The sequence below is a fragment of the Montipora capricornis genome, chromosome 3 (assembly GCF_036669925.1).
Source record: "Montipora capricornis isolate CH-2021 chromosome 3, ASM3666992v2, whole genome shotgun sequence".
Lineage (NCBI taxonomy): Eukaryota > Metazoa > Cnidaria > Anthozoa > Scleractinia > Acroporidae > Montipora > Montipora capricornis.
The window spans coordinates 33,990,898-33,995,897 of NC_090885.1; the positions used below are offsets into that span (position 1 = coordinate 33,990,898).

At 38.6% G+C, this 5,000-nt stretch overlaps 1 protein-coding gene across 1 annotated transcript in view; it reads left to right on the forward strand.

The window, feature by feature from the left end:
* LOC138040124 (contactin-associated protein-like 3) overlaps window positions 1-5,000 on the forward strand; it is a 23,843-nt gene that overhangs the window by 10,753 nt on the left and 8,090 nt on the right. The gene's annotated exons all lie outside the window — the stretch shown is intronic.

Consider the following 5,000-nt stretch of genomic DNA (forward strand, 5'->3'; position numbering starts at 1 on the left):
GTTTTGTTTGTACAGTGACAGTTGATTGATTAATTTAGTGATTCTCATATGACCTGTATATACACAAGCGATTACACATTCACACGACACAACAATAAAAACGAGTTGCAATAGACCATATTCGTGTTTTCGGTATTGGACTGGAACTAGCTTTGCAATGGAGGCTAATGCGGGGGAATATATTAGAAAGTATTTGCATTTGAAAAGATTCCCCCGCATTAGCCTCCATTGCAAGCTGGTTCCAGTCCAATACCGAGAATACGAATATGGACGTCTACGCTTGGGTTATTATACCGTGAGTCTGCGCATATGGAGTTAGTAAAAGAAACACCGGAATACAATGCATCTCTTGTACGTTTTATTTTACGTTTTGAAAATACATTCATGAGAGTTGTAAGTTCATTTAGTTTGCCTTTTACACCACAAAGTTTATGATTTCACTGCTTTGTTCATCTGGTACCGATGTAGTTGTTTGGAGTTGATCTTGGAGGGTATGCGAGCCAGCGAGCCATGCGAATTTCGCATTTAAGTCTAAGCACCCATTTCAAATAGCACTGATAAACAGTTATTAAGTCTAAGGACCCATTTTAAAAAGGTTAGCTTTCAATAACTGTGTGACTTGCATGTTGACTTGCATGGCTCGTCATGTTGGCTCGCATGACTCACATGGCTCGCTGACTCGCACATTGGTACAACTCCCGAGAATTCTGCTTAAGCTTTGACACCTTGTGGATTGTTGTATGAAATAACAGTCGCGTAGAAAATTTGATCATGGAAACATAACCGTGGAAACATTGTCTGCCTTGTGTCTGTGTTGCCATTGACATTTCAATGCATAAAACGTGGCTTTACATGTAAGAGTGTGCATGTGGAAGTGGTGCATGAAACAATGTCAGCTGGAAAAATACCAGCAACTCCGAAGCCGTTTGCGTGACTACAAAGCTTTAACCCTCAGGAGAATCAGTAGCTTCCATTCAAGCCAACATTGAAATCCTCATAGTACTTCCGTAACTTCTGCCATTGAAACTACTTTCCAAATTCACAGTCGATCTTATAAACTCGGTAACAGGAATATTTTGAAATACATGCAACAATAATTCAAGTTCGACTGTTGAGATTCTGAATTCTCGTGGGCGTCCTCTCTATTTTAAAACAGAGTGCACTTTGTAATTCCATTTCCTTAAACCAGAAGCCACAATTATCCACAATTTTGGAGAACTACAACAACTTATCCACACTGGATAACTCGCTATCCACTGGATAACTCAATTGGTTTTGCTAGTGAAAATCAAAGGCCTGGTTTCTTGAGCATCTTGATTTTCAGCGATTATTCTAATGATCATGAACAAAATTTGTTTATTGTACATAGTCAAGTTTACGTAAAAGGAATAATGTTTGAAATTTATTAAATAAACAAAGTTGTGTTTTAACTTCTTTCCTCCCTTTGATTATGTTCTACTGAAGCCTCCAAAAGGGATTGTGTCACGTTATTTTAGGGTGCTTACGGAAATGTTTAGTTTATCACGAGTTTAAAAACTCGAAAATGGTTTTGTGGAATTCCTTTACTGATAAAATTATTATTAAATCGCACATATGATTGTGACCAAAACCGACCTTTATCTAGGTGATTTGCCATAAACATGAAAAACGTCGGGCCGACCTTTTTCAGTTAAAGATTATTTATTTTATATACATACAGGAAAAAGGAACACATACCGTGCATTTTACCTTTTCGACACACCCATCTGAAAAATTGGTTTTTGCCCTGAGCGGGACTCGAACCCACGCCTCCCTGAAAGGAAAGTTGGGCCCTAGGGATACCCACGCTGCTAAGTCATCTCATTAATCTGCTGCGTTGCCAGCGTGGTAGCCTTGATGGTGTAGTGGCTTAGCATGCCCGACTAGTAATCAGGGAGGCGTGGGTTCGAGTCCCGCTCAGGGCAAAAACCAATTTTTCAGATGGGTGTGTCGAAAAGGTAAAATGCACGGTATGTGTTCCTTTCTCCTGTATGTATATATAGTCTATACCTTTCATTTGCCTCGAAAATTCTAACTTTCACTTTCATATATAGATTATTTATTTACCCCAATGCAATCCGTTTCAGTCTTTTCCATTTAAGTCCATCCTGCTTCTTGTTCCTTTTGCTGTATTTGCTGTTGCTGTTGTTCAACAGGTTCAAGTGGTTATTGCAATGTTTCGTTCTACTTCTTTGGGCATTTTGGGTGTCATGTGAAATTACATCATTCTAAAGCCCACGGTATGTTCAAACTGCGAAAACACGGCGGAAGAACCTTCTATAAACCCAAGCCGACCATAGCATCAGTTGTCGATCTTCCTGAATCAACAGGTTCAGTCGCGCTCCGTCACTCACGCAAGACGTTAAGGAGCTAAAGCATGCGCGTATTTGAGACACGGATGGCAACCGGAAGTCAGCTGTTTTCCCTTTTAACTTGTCTTTACACAACCACATTGACATTGCTAAGTATCTTTTCTCCATTAGAGATAATTGGGATAAAACTCTGGGAGACACCACTGTCCTGGCACGCGAAATGATCTCTTCCGTTTGTCGTCCACGTCTCAAAAACGCGCGAAAGCTCCCTATTCTCCAGGCACTTTGTTCCTTAATACTCTTTTTCCAAGTCCTCTATGGAAATCGCACACTCATGATTCATTCGTGTAAGATTCGTAGTTCGCCGCCATTTTCACTGATCGCGCTGAAATTTGGCGTGTTTACTGGGGAGAAATAGCCCCAGTTTTCCTGAAAATCTCGGCTTTCTAGCTTTCATGACCCCTACATAACCGACTTTGCGAGTCAGGCAATTTGAGCCGATGCGAAGGCGAAATTTTAAACTGATCGCGGAGCGGTTTTACTAAAGTTTTTCAGCCAAAAAATTACACTATAGGCTTCGGAAAGTAAAAAGAAAAGGATTTGTGGTTCATTAGATGGAATTTCAAGCGTTAAAATCGCTGTAAAGGTAAGATTATTTTCGTAGCGATACAATTGCGTGTCTTCACCGGTGATGGTCCTTTGATCTCACAGAATTGTGTTTTCCCTCAAAATATTCGCTTGTTTTCGGTTTCGCTCGAACATATTTACATTTATTACATGTCCAGTGAATAGTTTTATCCTCTGGGATGAATTGTCCATCGAAAAATCGGTTATTTGGGTGGTTTTTGTTAAACAGAGGTTAATTATTACTCATGCGCAGTAAGCGCATGAGGTATAAAATGCCCTCCGTTTCAGCCGTTTCTTGTTTTCCGTGTCACATTAGTGCATGGAAATTTATGCTTGCATATATTTACATGACTGTAATTTTACGTGGAGCAGGGGGTAGGGGATTATTCAAAACAATTAATAGCAGCTGAAAAATGTATTGTTGAGTCATAAAAATTAACAGAAAGACTTGAAAAGAAGTATTAGAGTATGCTTGGAATATCAGTCCATTTTGCATGACAAAATAAACAGTGCGTGTTTGAAGAAATCAACCAGCCCTCTCATATTTCAAGCCCTTAAGAAGACTTGCCACAAATCCACCTCACGAAAATCCCGGGAGAAAATGTTTTGACGAGCGAAGCATGATTTTTCGGACGCGAATCTACACGAGACGAAGGACTTTTGAAAGTCTAGCCCTTAAGATGTGTCATTTTCTCTTGGATGTGCATGGTCGTGCCCGAATCATCGCATCTTGACTGTTCAAACTTTGTGATTGTTGTCGAGGTCCATTGTGGAGCCAAAGGTAAATTGTTGACATTAAAGACAAAATTTTGTATATTTTTTCTAATTTGTTTTACAAATAAACACTTTGCACGAGAGCGGGTATCGACATAAAGGTCATTCAAACTGATTTCCATCAACATGCCGGTCATCTCACCTCCTAGTGATCTTTGAGAACCTTAGAGCAGCTTTGAGCGAAACTGAGAATACCTGAGAAAAACTGATCCGACTTTTAGTAATCTGAACTGTTCTTAGAACTACTGTTATTGTCAGTATGGGCATGCGACGAAGTAAAACTGGGGAATTCTTTCAACAATACAGACTAGTAGTTGATCGATATGCATTCTGTTTATTTGGTGACAAAGGAATTTAGAGGATGCTTCAAGGGGAAATTCTGGTTTTCTGTCCTAATTTTGTTTACTTAGAGGCCATTTATTTGCCAGTATTGAAAAGTTTGGTTCACAGTTATGAAATGTAACAAATTATCATCTGTGGCTTTACAAAGATCTATTTGTATCGCTTTTACATTCCTGAGTTAATTCGACTCGCAAATGACGTACAAACAACCCAGGTCCAAGAATTGTCGATCCAACTAAAACTATTGCCGCACCATACAGTCAAGGTAATGTTGAAGTATTTGGTGCGGCAAATGCAGGCACACAACGTGTGGCAATGTCTCTGTCGGCACTTATTAAAAATTTCAGGAATCCAATAACCTTTTCAGCTGACTTGGCTCAAATTATAAACATTGGGAATAATATGTATTCAGCTTTGTCACAATCATGCAAACAGGGACTCCTAGTTTTGACAGATTTGCCTGTTATGGTTATAACTTAAGCTACATTAATTATCAGTTGACATACAGTGGTTTGAAAAATTAGTGCACTTCCTATAATTTCAGACTTTCCTTAATTATATCAATGTTAGCTGCCTTTGATTCTTTGCTCATGGATAATTATCATGCATATATTTTAACCCTTGAACTTTACACAGTAGCAATATATTGTCTGCCTAATGGGAGGTGTAAAATTTTTTAATCTCATGGCAGAGATTTATTAGGTATGGGACCCATTTGCAACATGTACTTCAATTGAAATAGATTCATTAATGAATTTGGTACAACATTTTCAGAATATATGTGCACAAACATCTGTTACTTATGAGATTAAAATGTGTTAACATTATTAAAATGTAAAGCAACAGTGGAAGCATTGTTCATTCATTATATGTTCGAAACTAAAATTTTAGACCCTAGGAGCACTTAAATTTTAAAAGGTACGTAGA